The 18,204-nt window shown below is 39.7% G+C and overlaps 1 protein-coding gene across 2 annotated transcripts in view; it reads left to right on the forward strand.

Moving 5' to 3' along the window:
• Positions 1-18,204, forward strand: part of FUT9 (fucosyltransferase 9) — a 38,969-nt gene that overhangs the window by 11,999 nt on the left and 8,766 nt on the right. The window lies entirely within an intron of this gene.

Here is an 18,204-nt window from a genome sequence, read left to right on the forward strand (position 1 = left end):
CTTTCCTGAACACCCTTGAAGTCCTAAGGCTTCCAGTTCCTTATCTAGTACTAGTTCTCTGAGCACTGATAATCTTTCCCCTCACTCAGAGGAGTAGAGTACCATAAGGAAAAAATGTACTGCTTCCAGGTGCTTTTCTCCCAGTCTTCTCATGGGCTTTTATTCAGCAATTTCCAATTATGTAACAGTTGTTTTTTGATTAACATGCTGGGCCCTATCAAGAACACTCAAATTTCCATTGATCTGCCTTAAAATAGCAAATGCATAGAAAATAGTGAACTCTAAATAAGGACAAAGGACAGGAAAAGCAACATTGCCAGTATTATTTGGTTAGTTCAGTAAATTGTTAGGATGTTGCTGGAGCTGCCAGATTCCTGTAATTTTTGCTAACTCTGAGAAATGAAAAGGGTATGACATTGCCCCAGAAAGGACCAAAGTAAAGATGGAAACAGGATCAGAGGATGAAGAAAAAGGAACAATAGATGTAGAAGGAAAAATTAAGAGGCAATTAAGAGAGGGGCTTGAGGCTGTTCTCTGTAAGAATCGTGATGTCTGAGACTGAGACCATGAAACTCTCACCATGGTCATGCTGTTAGTAGAGATGACTAGTATAGGACCAATGAGGAGACTGAAATTTTCATAAGGTATCTTACATGTGCGTGTTACAGGTACAATCTCTTTGAGGCAGATCCTTCAAGGCATACTTACCTAAAAACTTAGGGGACACTGGGAAGCATGTCACTCCTGTGGGTCCTTGCTGCTAGAGCAACAGTTCCTGGATTGTCTCCTAATGGAAACTACTAATTATTCAGATTGTGTTGAGGTGAGATGTATTTCTTCCACCCTTGCTTTTTCTTTAGAAAGTAATGCAGTTGTACAGCTCAGGAGAAAGATGTGATGCTGTTGCCATATCCCATCCTGACAGCACGTGACAGTGTGTACCTGTCCTCCAGGCTTGACAGAGGATGAGAGATCTTGCAGCCATTAATGGTATCGTAAATTGATAGCTGGAAGGATTTCTTGTCCTCTGCAAAATTTTGTGATGTTGAAAATGTTCTCATTTTTGTCAGGGCAAAATTGAAATCTTTCAAACCATTCCCTCCCTAATGAGGTCTGCTGGTATTAAAGCAGCTATGGGCTTCCCTGAAAATTTATTCAAAATCTGATTACAAATATCCCTGAGAAAATGTTAACAAACCTGACATTCTTGATTTAAATTTTTGTTTTGACAAACCGATAAAAAACTGAACACAAAAAAAATTTAAACATTTTGTGATCAAGTCTCCTTGAACTTTCATAGACCAAAATAAAGTTTTATGCCCAGTACATCAGAATCTAAAACCATTTGAGAACTAATGCATGGAGGGAGAATAGGAAACAAAGGGCACTTAATTCACCTCGTCCAATGAAAACAAGAAAATAATTTCCACCTCAGTTTGCAGTTACTGTCCAGTAAATCTGAGTTTGTCCTCAAGACAAACAGAGAACAACAGCTTATACACAGCAGGAATTTGTAAAAGAAATAGAAAAATATTTCCTCTGCATTTCAAACAATAATAGCTATGGAAACATTTCTTTTGTTCTTAGGCTTTGTAAATCAAGGTATTCCAAACCTAAATTCTGTGCCATATTTGCCTGAACACTATTCCTTTTATGTAATTTCCCTTATATGTGGCAGTTAAATAAAACAGTGATGTAAAATCCCAACGGAAAAATAAATCTAGCTAGAGCAATCATACTATCAACACATCAGCTCTGCAAAACTCTGTCTTGCTTCCTTGCACAAAATGACAATTTAAAGTATCTTTCCAGAAGACTCCTGGGAGATTATTGTATTTTATTCTCTATTTAGAAAAAAAAATCTTTGAGAACCTGTTAGAAGTCTCCTAGTGAAATACTTACAGTTCAGTTCAGCATTATACACCAGTTTCAGAGAGGCTGAAATGTAATTTATTTCGTGTAACTTTCATCAGCAAGTAAAGGTCATCCATCCAAAACGAGCTTCTCCGGATGCACAGATTTCTTTGGTTATCATCTTAAATAACACAGAAGTGGAGTCAAATTCCAATATCTGTCAATCGCACACAAGTTCTGTTAAGTAATCTTTTACTTTCTGTTTAAATGCTTACACCATGGTCATTGAATAAACACTTGCCTGGCATTCAAACAAACAGCTTAAATCAAGAAGGCTGCCTTTAAACTGTAAGGAATTTTCTAAATATCTCATGAGTACCTAAAAAACTATATTTTCCAGTTAATACTACATTATTTGGAATCTAGAAAAAATATTCTGCATATTGTTGCATCTCTAAAAATCCAAAGTAAATCAACTTTTAAAAGAAATCCTTCTCTGATCCTTAACCATAGTCTTTCTCCTCTTCTATCATATCAGTTACTAATAGCAGGTGTCACTGGGAGCTCACTAGGAACTACAGAGAAGCACAGAAATGATTTGCAGATACATTAACTATGCCAATATACTGTTAGGCACACAGCTAATATGTCAGGTTATTTCTATTCCTTTGGCAAACATACCTGGTCTTGGCATATTTTGCTGTTGAGATTGCAAAAAAAAAGAATCAAGTGTGGTTAATTATTCTTGTGACTTTGTTGCTGTGGTCATTGTCTGCATTAGTGATCTGCTTTGAAGCCATATTGCAATTCTGAAATGGATTTCCTGACTGCTTCCCCTCACTGTCTGTTGGCTCAGTTCTTAAAGAGATTTAGGTGCGCACAAACTATTTTCCTTTCCAAGAAGTAATCAGAAGATTTGTTTCAAAACTGCTTCAGAGATTCATGAGGATATTTAGCTCCAAACCAAGGTGAGAGCTGGACCACCCTGGGGTCCTGCAGCACAAATCCTGCCTGCATTCAACACCAGCGCTTCCAAAACACCCAGAGCTCCTACAGCAGCCTGAAATGGTTCTCACTCTTTATAAAGGGCCATCCACTTTATAACATACCTTGAATATTTTCCTCTCCACTGCCAGCTGCCACCAGCAACTACATCTTATCTTTGCCACTCCTTCACCATCCAAGAAATAAATTAATTAATTCACTTCAAATATGTGCTTGAACAGATTGACATGAGGTAGAAATGACTCACAGCTAGGTTTCCAGCCTCTGGTTTCTAATGAATATTTCTAGCTTCTAAGAATTTGAAACAATTTTTTTTGTTCTAATTGTTTAAAGGAAGGAAAATACATCCAGTTAATATGTATATTACATATGGTGTATTTTTCTATTACATAAGCACACATTAGTTGCCACCTGCTGATTATCCCATAATGAACATCAAAGACTGAGTTACAAAATCTCCTCCCATCTTCCTATATATTCCTACAATGGCCTCCTTTTTCTGACTTGGCCAAAATTCCTCTAGTGGTACATCTGTCTGCAGGATGAATAAACCTCTCTTGCTGGAGGTCCCACAATAGGGGTGGGTCACTAAGAGACTGATCCTACACAGAAGCTGAGTTCTGCTGAAGATACATTTTCCCAGCCAGGCAGCCATTCTCAGCAGTGCTAAGGAAGCAAATTGGATGTGTGGACTCAGGTCACCCTCCTCTCATTCTCACATGCAGAACAGCAAAGCAACCACCTCTATGAGTACAGAACCATTTAAATAGAATAAATTCCCACGTATTCTACTTACAGTTTAATTTTCCATTTTGGCATTGCAGAGCATCATTTCAGAACAATAGATAAAACCAGATACTAAGGTGTCAGGCATGACATAGGAACCTGAACAGAGTAACTCAGAATATAAACAGAAGATATATGGAAAAAACCTTTGAAAGAGCTTATTCTAAAATGTCATTAGATATTTTGGGGTTTTTTTTAAAAAAAAAGATGCACATAAATCTTAGACCTTTGTATTGGCAGTTAAAATTGATCCACTAGAAATAACAGGTTGAAAACAATTATCATATTTGTCATATTCATGACTCAAAACCTAAAAGCATAGAAAACTTGAAAGATACTGACTGGTAATAAAAATGAAGCTGATAATCGTTTCTGACACTTAAAATGCAAAAAAGGACAGAATGCAAATGAAAATTAAATTGGATATTAAGAATCCTTTATCTTTAGAGCTTTCTATTCATACCAACTATGTCAATAAACATGCTTGTTTGCTCATTAGGAAAGATTCTTGAGTAAATACACCCCATTCCCCCATGACATAGTTCATCAGCATCCCAGTGTGAGCAACTGCCTTCTCTTCCTTTTCAGAGTTTTTCCAAAAGTCTAAAGGCAGATTTCCCTTCTCCAGATATGTGTACAGAGGCCTCATGCATCTCATGCTGTAAATAATCTTCAGGTTTGCAGGATTCAGCCTGCTGCTGTGCTTCTTGCTGAAGTAACTCTTTGAGAGCAATGCTTTCTTTCATGTCCTCTCTGATAAAAGGGTTAAATTATATAAGAAAGAAAAAAAATTTATTCCTCATATAATAATAATACCCATCTCCACTTTCCGCCTCCTCTTCCTGTCCACCCCTCCCTGGTTCAGTGCCTCCGTGAATTCCATGCTCTGTTTCTCTCTGTCCTATTTGCCAGTATGGCAGTAGTAGTCACCCCACTGCCTTCTGCACCTGCCAGCTGTCTGACTGCAAAGCGGTAGCGCATCTCGTTAGGACCACCGCCTCTGCCCACGTCCAGCAGGTTGGGTAGTAGTTTCCTATATATCCATAAGCACACATGTGTATGTGTATATGCTTACATACATAGAGGTGTATGTAAGGGAATGGATGCAAAAAAATATAAAGCAGAACTGATAAGAGATGTGTCACGGAATCTAAGAAATTAAGTGTGCTACAAATATCACATAAATGGTGTGTATTTATATACATATGCGTGTGTATATGTATGTAAGCATATTTTTTATTTATAAAATGTTGCAGGTATGAAAACTGAGACACACTTTTAATAGGTGATTAAATATTTCCTAAGGTCAGAGATTGTGTGTGTCTATGTCTAGGTGTGTATACAGGAGAATGTTTATTATCTGTAACTTGTTCTAGCTTTTAGATCCCCTGAGCTCTGACTTACATGTCTTGCTTTCTCCTGAGTTGCCTTAGGTTTTTCGTTTCTAAGTTAACTTTAATCACAAAGGAATAGCTTTTGAGCTCTTTTCTGACTTCTTACATGTTGCTGCAACCAGCTGAAAGAACAAAACCCTAACCAGGCTGAAATTAATAGAAGATTTCCCAGTCTTTCTGTGAGCAAGATTTCATCTCTGATACTTCTTGTCTTTCAGCAAATCCAGCTTTGCTGACAGTTTCAAGTATAGTTCTGAAAAAGGGTTGTGGTTTTTCTTATTGTACAGATCAAGGGGTCATTGACTTAAATCTGATTAAATCTTCAATTTCCCTTTACTAACTTACTGCAATCAAGAAGATTAGGATGTGTTTTCAGAGATTTGAAACAAAGATGCATGCCAGAGATATCTGATCTGAATAAATGTGGTATGACTAGTTTCTGGTGACAATTGTTTGAAGGAAAATATTCTATCCCACAGACTCAACTGTTTTGATGTGAATTGAAGTCATCATTGTCAAATATCTGTAAAAACTTTATGATATTGCGGAAATCACTTTATCACTCTGGGACTTCATTTCCATCCCTCCTTTACTCCTCATAAAGCAGTTTTAGTAATAATTTTTTGACTGTGCAGTAATTAAACCTTAATTATTGCTTTTAAAAGTTCAAAAGATTCTTTAAGGGAAGGCATTTCAGAAGTGGAAATACTGTTATTACTAAAGCAGCATTTTATTTTGCTTGTATGGTACTTTAATTTTGTAGATTTTAAGGTATTTTATTAGAAGAGGGAAAATGTTATTAGTCTCATGCTATGGGTGTCAAAAATGAGATAGAAAGTGATTAACACTTAAATTGACAGAAATTAAATTCAACTCAACTAAACTCAAGTTAAACTGATAGAACAGCTAGGAAGTCCTCCTACCGCTTTGTTCTCTGCCCCATATATGAGACTTGTCATGCAGCAGCAGGCTCTAATTGTCCTGGAAAAACTGTGCTGTCCTTTATTGGAACGAGATGCTGGTCAGTAAGATCTTGATTTTCTAATATTAGTGTTATTGCTTTTGTTTTCACTCCCTTTTTGAGAATTTATGAGAGACATATATATATATTCTAGCAAAAAATCCAATTTAATGTGGCTGGGAGGGAGACTCTGTGGTATTTTTGGCTTTGTTTTGTGTGACATCTGACCACAACTGATCATGCAGACCAAAAGCTGCACTTAAAAACCACTTTGTGCACCGAGCATTAACAGGTCTGGCTGTTAGCCCAAAAGCCTCCTTAGGGTGCCTACACCACCTACCTAATGCAGGAAATTAGTTAGGCACCTAAGGATGGAGACACACAGCACAAGCAGTGGAATAGGCTGCCCAGAAAAGAACTGGAATGTGTCTTCCTCTATCCCTCACCAAGGCACATCCAGCGCTCTGAAGGAGTGGGTTGTTCTTGGGATTCAGAGCTGGGAATCCTCCCTGGAGATCAGGGAGCTAACCCCTTTCTCTTATGAAGAAATTAGGGCTATTACACCTTTTGAAACACAGCCAGAGGAGGATTCACCCAGAATACAGATCAGGGTTTGTGATCTTTCTGACAAAGGAGATTCAAAGCACCTCTGCCACCTTCCCTTTACAAGGTTGTAAACTGCACAGGGAAGGAAGCTGACTCCACCCTCTACTGCTGCAGATGTGCTCCTGGGATAAATCATTAGGGAGTCAATAGGCAAGAGACAGAAAGAGGTCAAGAGAAAATAGTAGTGCCTCGATTAGCCCTGCACCAATAAGGAGGAAAGGATTCTTCACACATTTTAAAATTGACAGCCATCGCCACCTAGGAGCTAGATCTTTAAGGAAAGTGAAATATCTAGGTCTGAATCACTTCTGGCTGAAGTAGGATTTATATCTAATAAGTCATACCTTCGATTGGCTGCATAAAGGGACTTCATCCAATGCCTGTTTCTTCAAAATCAGACAAAAAACAGCTGTTATCACTGCATTTAAGATGGAGTCTGCTCTTGTAGCCACATCTACACCCTTAGGGCTGAGAACCGGGGGAATGACTAGTTTATTGATTTTGAATGGTCCTTCACTGTGAAGAATGAGCCCCTTCTGGGGATGTGCTGGCACCAGGCTCCTAAGTGCACAGGATCCTGAAAGGCAGAGGGCCAGAGCGAGCTTAAGCATGACCAGCATTACAAGACAAATGAATAGACATGTTTCAGGTTGTAGTTTCAGAGCCAGGTACCAGCGTTGCCCCTGAGCCCTATTAGTCTTTTTTCTGGCTTGGGGCTCCTTAGGGGTAGCCTAATCAATGAGGGGTTTAGCTTCCTCTTATCATTCTTATCATCAAATTAGTCCTATCCACCTTTGCTAAGCTGTGTTAACTGCAGGGATTCATAGACTGTTTGCAAAGGCAACTGCCTGCCATAATTTTTCTTTACACCAATGTCCTCAAAGAAGAGGAATACAGAACTAGAGTTCTGCTGATCTCATATCTAGCTCCTTTTTTCCCCCTTTTCCGATTTATTTCCCTTGCTCTCTCTCTTCTTGTGTTTCCTCCTAGCTGTCTCTGCTTGCTTTCTTTAGAAAGTTACTTTCTGAGTAAGATGGCTTTGTAAAATATCCCTCCTGTAGTAGGAAAAAATACAAACATTTTCTTTCCCCTGTTTAAATGCCTCTGTTTAATACATACAGTAGGGTTGTACCAGAGAAAGACTATTGGCTGCAAACCTTAAGATGCAAAAAAGACCACTTGGCAAATTGTATTTCCAAGATATAGTAAATAATTTTACATTAACTTGTTACTGTAGTGGTAAAAATTTTATTAAATTGTCATGGAATTTTTTCTCTATTAAGAGTAGGATAATGTATGACAGTAAACCCCAGTAACTGAACATCAGAATGAACTGCTTTAGCTTACACTACAAGTATTTAACTTCTCTTTTTAACAAGCATAAAAGGAAGACAATAAGCTAAGAAATATGAAGCGGCTTGAGTCTTTTCAAATTAGGTATGATCTCTGCACTATCTACTGATCTCCTTTGTACCGTGTACTGTCAACAGCCTGTGCAGAGTATTCTTCATTCCCGTATTCTAACCTTGAGAGTTGCTCTCAGAGGCATCACTGCATATGTTCACCTGGACAGTAAGTAGCAACAAGAAAACATCATCTTAGAACATGTAGATGTTTGTAACTCCTGGAGGATTTTTTTCAGACTATTGTTCTTTCAACCTATTCCTCTTATGTGTTTACTATTTCTTGACTGAAGGATTTCTTTTTTTTTTTTTTTCTTTTCTACAGAAAAAGACTTTTCAGTGACTTTTTGTTAAGCTTTATATTTCTCAACTTGTTATACTAGTAGTTCCAGCTCTCTGCTCTTTCTTTTGCTATGCACATAAAGGGACACCCCAAGAAATTAACCACTGGTTTCTTTCAACTGCAATTTTGTTTGCTTAGAGGAATATTCAGTTGGAGAGGTTTAGGGCTTCTTATTTTTGCTGGTTTTACAATATGTACTATCTAAAATATATATTCTATTTAAAATATGTTTTCATTCTTGCTATTTAATGTTTTAGCGTTTTGGGGGGTTATATTTTTGTTTCTGTTCATGGTTGTGCATATGTTTAAACTTCTTATAATATTAATTAGGAATGATTCTGAACTTACTTTGTATGTATCTTGACCCTTCTCTCTGTGCATAAGTAAGAAGCCACTTGGACTGGCTCTTAAAATTATTCCGTTCGTATTTTCAGTGTCCAGACTTGGCCAGTCTTTAAGGTGACTTATTAATTTGTTTGCTCCAGCAAGACAAAGCACTTCATTTAAGAGTCTTGTGAGGCCGCACCTCGAGTACTGTGTTCAGTTTTGGGTCCCTCACTACAAGAAGGACATCGAGGTGCTGGAGCGTGTCCAGAGAAGGGCAACAAAGTTGGTGAAGGGTCTGGAGAGCAAGCCTTCTGAGGAGGCGCTGAGGGAGCTGGGTTGCTTAGTCTGGAGAAGAGGAGGCTGAGGGGAGACCTTATTGCTCTCTACAACTATCTGAAAGGAGGCTGTAGTGAGGCGGGCGTCAGACTCTTCTCCCTAGTACAAAGCGATAGGACGAAAGGAAATGGCCTCAAGCTGCACCAGGGGAAGTTTAGGTTGGATATTAGGAAAAACTTGTTCACTGAAAGGGTTGTCAAACATTGGAAAAGGCTGCCCAGGGAGGTGGTGGAGTCTCCATCCCTGGAGGTATTTAAAAGAAGGGTAGACATGGTGCTTGAGGATATGGTTTAGTGGTGGACTTGGCAGTGATAAGTTAGCGGTTGGACTCGGTGATCTTAAGGGTCTTTTCCAACCTTAACGATTCTATGATTCTATGATTCTTACACCTACTGGCCTTTTTCTTTAAAATGTTTAGCACTACCAAGACAAGTCACCTTGAAAACATAGCTGTTGGTGTGCAATGGGAAAATGATTGGTGCTCGTCTTCTGTTTTTCTGGTTGTCCATTAATTTAGTGCTGATGTCCTTAAACTTGCTAGTGCTCTCCATTACATCACTTACCTGAACAGCACTTTTCCCAGATGGAGAATAAGCAACCATCATTTTTGGCACTCAGTATCTTACGATATGAAGGATTTACACTCTCTGTACACAAACTCTAACCTGAAGCTTTGAGTCACTGATGCTCTTTTATGAAAGCTAGAGCAGTAAGAAGCTCTGCTCAAGTCATTTAGACAACGACTAGCTGAACCTGGATAAGGATTCTTGGCCATCATGGGTCCTGCTGACCAACATTCAGTTACTTCTTTGTTCAGAATAATAAAGAAATCCAATTCAGTTGGCTGGATTTCTAAAATAAATGTCCATCCTCCCACCCTGTGAGGGGAAAGAAAATATCCTTACTTGCAAATATGGACATATTTAAAAAAATATGCCAATAAATCATCACCTCTCTGCTCCACTTTCCTTCTGACTGTGTTAGTAAATACCATTCTCCCTTTCAGCCATAGAGCAGATTGCAACAGATCTGAGCACTTCAGTTGCTCCATATTCTCTCTAGGGCAGTAGTTGTCTCTCTGGCAACTAGTATCCATAGCACTTAAGACTTTGCAAATTAAAGCAAGAACATTGACCTGCATCCTAAAAAACCAGCTACATCAGTACAGATCCCCAACCCAGATGTATAATGAGTTTCTTAAGGAAAAGGTGCAGGTAGAGAAGTGAAATGTTAAGTAGAGATCCGATTATGAGGACTTTATGGTATATTTTTAGAGTCCTTTCAGGCTTTCTTTTTAGGCTGCAGAGCTGTCTCAGGAGTTATGCTGCTACGGGCAGAATTCTCCAGATCTATGCAATTGTATCTGCAAAAAAAGCAGCATTAAATCCCAATTAAAATTTTCAAGCTTGCCTATGCAGCAAGATTCAGCAGTGTAGCTACTGCACACAGCCTCTAATCGCATCTACACAAACAGCTGGGCCTTAGAGCTCCAAAAGTCTTGCTTTGCCACAGAAGTCATGTCCCCCACAGTAAGTGTTCACTATTATAAGCAGCCATCCCCTGCTCTTTCCTGATTCTGATTTGTCTGCTTTGCACGGAGAGGTGTTTTTCCGTTGTACTAGGGAAATATATACTAGGAAATCAGCCATAATCAACTGTGATTCCGGGCTGTGGAGCTTAGCACACATGCATAGCAAAGCCTATATTCTCCTTCTGCCACTTCATGCTCCATCTCTGGCTTACTTCACACCATTTTCACAGCTACTGTGAGTTAAGTAGGGCTTTCTGATGGGCTCGTGGCCATCACAAATACACAGCTTGTACAGGTATGGTATTCATATTTCAGCTGGTTGGCTGCAGTTTTACAAGCCAGCCACAAAGCTACTGAAGAGCTCTTTCTGCAGTTCTGGCAGAATCAGAGAGAACGGCAGTTTGCTATCCCCAAACCACATTGAAGGAAGGGAGAAAGAGACCACTTGCTTCTGGAGCAGCTTTTCTTTGATCAGATTCATTTGGTGCAGAGCCTTTTCAGGGCTTTTGAAAGAAGTGTGGACTGGCTTGAGCTGCATAGCTAGGATAAGCTTTATCTTCAGGAATATAAAAAGCACTTTCCTGGCAAGGCAAATAAAGTTTGCTACTAAGCTACGGTGGTGAAGAACTCCCTTTTCTGTAGCTAGCACAGTATGGAAAGCCACCACCCCTTTCACAGAACGCTATCGGTCAAAAACTAGCTGTGATGTGGACAAGCCAACGTGGAAGTTAAGGTAAAAAAGGTCCTGTTTCTGCATGTTACCAAGGCTGGCAATGCTGCTGAGGTTTCTGATAGCTTTGCATGCCTGTATTTTCCAGTTGCGCCGGGGAGGGAATGGAGAGTACTCATGTTCCCTCTGAGACAAACCTAAAAGCTCATAATTAGAAAGCAACACAGCTGCAGTATGAAGTGGGGTGTCCTGACACTAATGCCAGATTGTCTGGAAAAGTTCCTTGCTGATAGGATTTTTGGGTAATTCCACTTCTCTTTTTTTTTTCCCCCAATATGTGGCAGTGTGGGTGGAGATACGGTTACTCCAGTACTGTAGCCATTTCGCTCTGTTATTCTGAGAAACTCGGTGTCCCTGGCTAATGCCTTTTGCTGTACAGCTGGATCACAGAAAGAAACCACTGAGCTGTTGCCTAAGCAGCTGGAGAGTGACAGTGTGTGACTGCTGTGGGGAGAAGGAGAGGATAGATGACAATCACAGGGGAAGCCTGCGGGCTGCTGAGCCATAGCAGCACGCTGTGTGCTGCACAGCAACTGGGAGAAGGGAGCTGAGAGTAGGCTTTTCCTCAGCAAGGCCTGAGGGGACAAGATTCAGAGATTCTTAGAAAAGCAGCAGTACCCCAGCCAGCAATTGACAGGAAGCTTTACATTTTGCCTTTGAAAATAAGGAGGTTGTTGTTGTTGTCCACGCAGTTTTTCAGTTTCCTTCACATTTTTACTGTGTACAGTACAGTGTACTATGTATTTCATAGTTTGTAAGACAAGTTTCGAGAGGGAGGAGATTTTTATTCATTTATTCAGCAATTCTTTGCAGTTTTAGACTGCCAGCTTGTGTTGTTATTAGGTACATTTTACAAGAAATTGTGGTTAATATTATCACTGAGAACAAGGCTGGAAGGAATCAAGTGATGTCATCTAGCCCAGCCCCAGGACCTGGGGGCAGAATCTGATCTCTCATTGCTTAGTGGTGCTTGTCTAACCTGTTCCTAGCAATTTCCAGTGATAGGTTCAGCACCATCCCTAACCAATCTATCTTAATGGCTACCTGTCCTCTGTGTGCTCTTAGATCATTTTTCTAAAACTGTTCAAAATAAAAATTACCACTGTTGAATGAAATGATTCTATACTGCTCTCAAAGTGCAAATACACAAAACTGGAATGTGAGGAACTGAGCAAATAACCCGAAAACAAAGGAGGCAGAGAGGGGAAGGTAGAAACTTTTGCAAACAATAAAAATATGAATAGAATATGAATATGCAGTCTGAAATTAGCAGCTCTTTCAGCTTTCAACCTTTAACTGTAGTGCAGCTCTGTTGAGCCTTTTCACACTGGGGCTGCTTTCAGAAATCTGTGGGACAGGCATAGAAAGGCGTGGAAGCAAGCCCATGTTTGGATATTGGGGGGAAAAAAATCCACCCTTCTGGTTGGGACACAGGAGGCATCACTGGGAGCAGTGAGAGTTAATTCCAATAAAAAGAAGTATTTTTCAGTCTCAGAGAGCTAAAGCAAAAGCAGTTTGGGGCACATCCACGCAGCAGTGACTTGGAGATAGGAAGTCAGGCTATCCTGAGGCAATCAGTTTTCTTTTAATACTGCAGGTGAAAAAGCTCCAGCTAATTGGAAGTATGGTCTAAGAAAACACAGTTCTTAACATAAATGCAGATATGCTGTGGAGGCTGGTGAAACATGCCAGAGGACAGCAAAAGCAATTTCAAATGAGCCTGCTTTCTAACAATAACAATTGTTTGCTTGTGATTCCTATCAGTTCCCACTGCATTCAACTGTTCTTTTAATAGTCCTGGAGTATGTACCTAGCCAGCTGTCTGCTTCTAAATGGACATACTTCTGACACCTGTTTGCCTCCGTGCTCTTTCACTCCTCAATCTCAGTAAGTCCTCTGTGTCAGAAATGCCCACTCTGATCCCAGGATCAGATCCTCAATGATCCTTAGAGACTATTCTGAGGTTGTTAAGTATTTCTTCTTGAGTTATCCTGAGATCAAGTGATGATGAAGATAAGAGTTAGCCCTGAACAGTTAAGAATTCTAAGATAAGAAAAGTAACAAGCGATTTTTTTTTTATTCATTATTCAGTGTCCATGATTTCAAAAATCTTTGCCCCGGCTTAATTTTGAAATAGTCCTTTTCCTTTCGAAAATCTCAGTACTAGACTAGTAATGAAAGTTATACCTCTGCAAGTAGTGATATATTTTGGGCTACTGGCAAAAATCTTGAGGGTATAGCAGAGAAATTGGTGTGAAAATATACCAGGGAAACAGGCATTGATATTATTGACCAAAAAGGCTATATTTTCTCCCTCCTGCAGTGTTGCATAACCAGAAAAAAAATATGTCTATCCCTTCTGGAATGATTGAGAAGTCACTGTCATAATGAAGCCATGATAAAACAGTTTATATAAAATTCCATTTTATTTCTTAGTGAACATGGTGCATGCACAAAATACATATAATTTTGCAAGCCTTGCCTGGTGTACTTGGGGTTAACGTTGCTGGTACCCTGTTACTATCTCCCTGTTTGTGTTGTTACTAAATGGAGTTGCTTGCTGATGGAATGCCAAGTTTTGCACTTTAAAAGGAGACTTGCTAAGTTTTGTACCAAGAAAAATAGTCTTGTACTGATGAAATACTATACTTTCATCTTGGGAAAAAAGCACCTAGAAAATACTTGCTATGCCACAACACTCTGTAATGTACTTTATAACAAAACTATCAAAAGTACTGAATTCTTCCAGTTAGCAGAAGTCTCAGTAAACACATTTCTTCGACAAACTTTTCTTTTCAGAATTTGGCATGACAGAGATTAATGGGGGATGGGATCCACAAAAAGGAAATTTGTTTATTCTGTGGTAGAAGGAAAGCCATGAACGAGGAAGGGTGAGCTAAGGTTACTTGGCTGGATGTCTTGTAACAAATGTCTCCTTAGTGTCACCTATATAGTGCGAATTACAGTGGGAGATCAATGGTTATCTTGGACACAAAAGAGAAGGAAATAAATAAATATGGAAAAGGCTCCACATTTTGGACAATATTGTGAAAAAAATATTCCATGAATTCTAGTGGGCAAACAAAAAAAATGCAACCTATACTTCCTAGCAGTACGGACGAGCTGCTTCTCAAGAAAATAGTATTTGTCAACAGGTACTTACCACATGCCTTCACTGTACTACTGCCTGACTGTGTACAGGACTCAGTCCCAAAAGCCATGAAGGCAGAGTTTGCTGGTCTGTTCCATTGGTTCCTAAATCTGCTATATAAAGCACAGAAATTATTGCATCAGAGTTATTGCACTTCATCCTGAAAAATTACTGTTACTCCCAGTACACGTCTTAATAATTATTACTGGAGTTAACACAAAATGGAATAGAAAAATAGAATGCCATGACAAAATCCTGTCCAACTCCTTGGGGTATAGGTAAGTGGTATTTTTAGGAGTCTGCTCAGGTCTTCTGCTTCTTTGCAAGCCTTTCATTCCAGGTTTTAATGGGTCTTACTTTTACAACCCTTTTCCACCATCCTGTTAGCAGTAGCTTCAAAGTGAAGGATGCCAGTGATGCCTATACATCTAATAGATGTATGAGTCTGCGTAACAAACAGTTAGTCCTCTGAATCTAAAGGATGGAAAACTAAAAAGGACTAACCTGAGTGTAGGCTTGTGTTTTGGTGAAAGGCATAATCTAAAAACCATGTTCCCAGGTCAGGAGGGGGTACGTGAATTCACAGGGCAGCAAAGCAATGTGAGAAAACACATCTGGAAGGGATGAAATAGGTAAATTCACCTGTTTAGTGTTGAGAGATGTTAATATTGGCACTCTGGTTAGAGTAAACAGCATTTATCCTGACATTGGCACTACAATTCAAAAGCTTCCTACAGAAATGCAACACCATGGACACACTAGAATTTCAAGCAAAGAACAGAATACATAATAGCTAGTCATTTGCTATGTAGCCAGAATTGCCATGTGATGATGCAGGGTTTTTTATTAGTTAGCAGAAGAGCTAAAATAATCTCTATCAGAGAGATTTGTGTCAAAGGGCTTTTAACTGAAGGGCGACTAAGTTACAAAGCAAAATGTTAAAGTCCTTTTCTAATTTCTCATCCATTTCAATCCCTAGAAAATGAACAGCGTCTATGAATAAACACCTTTCCCAACCTATTGTTTAAACTCGGCTCAAGCTATCTGGCCAGTGAAAAGCTATACATATTCTGTGTGTTGGTTTCAATAGCACAGACATAAAGAACAGTGTTGCATGAAGATCAGCTCAGCCTCTTGTTTTTCCCTTGAGCTTCACATCCTAGAGCTGCTCAGCCTAACTCACTTCTTCCTCAGAGGCCCCATTCTGACTTTCACTATAGTAAGGCAGGGAAGAAACCTTCTGCTCTTGTGCATCATAACCTCACCTCCAGATATATTTTCCAGTAAAAATCAACATAAGCTAAAAAAGCCAATGTGATGTTGCTATAAAACCATATATTTCATTCAGAGGAAATTAGACTGATGAGGATATGTGGAAAAGCCATGAAAACAACAGTTCCTCTGCTTTACTCCCTTCAGGATCATTTTGCTGAAAGCAGAGAGGACTTGCTAAATATGTCCTGAAGAAAGGGGCCAAAAAAACCAAAAGTCAGACTCTACATACCACTATATTTTATATAACTGTGTTGTGTGTTCATGCCCAGGTATTGGGAGCAGGGGCTGCAGGGCGGCCTCTGTGAGGAGCGGCCGGGGCTGCGCTGGGCCGGACATGGCGGGTTCCAGCCAGCTCCAACCCACCCACCGCAGGGCACAGCTCAGCCCAGCAGCCAAGGTGGTGGTGCCTCTGGGGAAGTGTATTTAAGAAAGGGACAGGCAGTGAGGAATGAGGGGGGGAAAAGTGAGAAACAACCCTGTGAGCACCAAAGTCAGAGAAGGAGGATGGGAGGAGGTGCTTCAGGCACTAGAGCAGAGATTCCCCTGCGGCCCATGGAGGACCAGGGTGGAGCAGTATCGACACTGCAGCCTGGGGAGGACTCCATGCCAGAGCAGGGGGATATGCCCTGAAGGAACTGCAGCCCATGGACAGCCTGTGCAGGAGTAGAGTTTTTTCCCTGAAGGGACTGCGTCCTGTGGGAAGGACCCATGTTGGAGCAGGGCAGAAGTGTGAGGAGGCAGGAGCAGCAGAGAGGTATCATTGTGGACTGACTGCAAACCTCCGTTCCCCATCCCTCTGCACTGCTCAGGGGCAGGGAGGAGGTAGAGGAGTTGGGAATGAGGAGGAAGTTGAGCTTGGGAAGCGGTCGAGGGAGGAAAGTATTATTTTAACTTCTGTCTTTGTTTCTCACTATCCAAATATATTTTAATTGGCAATAAATTACATTACTTCTCCCCAGGGTGAGTCTGTTTTGCGTGTGACAGTAACTGGTGATCGATCTCCTTGTCCTTACCTCAACCCACAAGATTTTCATCTTATTTTCTCCCACTGTCCTGTGGAGGAGGGGGAGTGAGAGAGCAGCTGGATGGGTGTCTGACAGCTAGCCAAGGTTAACCCACCACAATAACTAAAACCAGAATTAAGACCACCTGCTTCCCAAAAACAGGGGCGACATTGTGGCAAATTCCTTTTTCCTCAAGATATAATGTAAAGCTAAGCACATTTCCTCCTTTTTCCTTTTCTCAACGATGAATATTACAAAAACATTTTTGTTGTAACTGCAGTGCTATACTGACACATCAGTTTTTACATTCACAAAGCAGCAAAGTTATGTTACACTAATGGTCCTCTGAATCGCATTCTATCATGTCTTCATTCTGAATTTAACTACTTATTTCACAGGTTAGAGATGAGCTATGAAACTGCTTAAAAGGCCTGAAATTCTCTTTCTGCTTTCTGTGACTTTGAATTTTTTTTTTTATTATTTGTTCGTATATTATATATATTTTAAGTAAATATTTAGGGGTGGGATTTTTATAAAATTTTTTGTGGAGCTAGATAGTAAAGATAACAAAAACCCAAATAATTGAAAAATATGTGGAAAAAGAAAGCCAGACAAATTTTATAGTCATTGAAACAAACTGAAGAATTACCTTTCTACAGTAGGCAAATATATTCAGAACACTTCTTTTTGGTAACTAACTTCCACTCCTTTTTCCTTGTGTGTCATAGTGCTCTTTATATGGTTACCTGTTTTTATTTTTAGAACACCTCTGAGTTCTGGGGCTACATTCGGGAGCAAAGGCTAGCAATAAGCAACCCCTAACTTTGCCAGGTTTCACAAGAACCATATGGAAGAGAAGTTCTGGAATGAGATTTATTAACTCTCTCAGAAAGGGACAACCAGAGGACAAAGGAGGCTATATGAACTCTTCACCCCTTTTTCCCCCTTGAAAAAACGGTACCTCACAAAGATGCAGCATATCTCTACTTTTCCTAATTTTTAACATGGGGCTGTGGCATAAAAACATGATCAAATATTTAAGGACATCTTTTTACTCATTTTTCTTTATGTAGGAACTGTGTGATGCTGCTTATGGGAACAGAGGAGCTGAGAACCTTTATAGCTGCTTTTCTTCCTTAGCTATTTTACGAGTCCTCTGGAGAAGGCATGAATGTTCATCCCCATGTAGCTATCAGGCATGAACTAGTTTCCTAACAGTATTAATGATTTCAGAATTAAAGTTCCCATCCCTTCCTTCTTCATTCCTCTAATCCTATATCCTCCATATGTATATACACAAAAATATGAATGGACCAAAACTGCAGTATGTTATCCCTTACAGAGGACAGAATCAAAGGGTGATTTTGTCTGTCTTGTGAGTCTCAAGCTCGTGGCCTAGGATCTAAGTAAAAAGACTACTTAGGATGTATAGTGATTTATATCAAGTATGAGATATATTAAAATCCTGCTTTTAATTTATATCAATTAGTTTTTAATG

Source organism: Phalacrocorax aristotelis, chromosome 3, assembly GCF_949628215.1.
Source record: "Phalacrocorax aristotelis chromosome 3, bGulAri2.1, whole genome shotgun sequence".
NCBI classification, from domain to species: domain Eukaryota; kingdom Metazoa; phylum Chordata; class Aves; order Suliformes; family Phalacrocoracidae; genus Phalacrocorax; species Phalacrocorax aristotelis.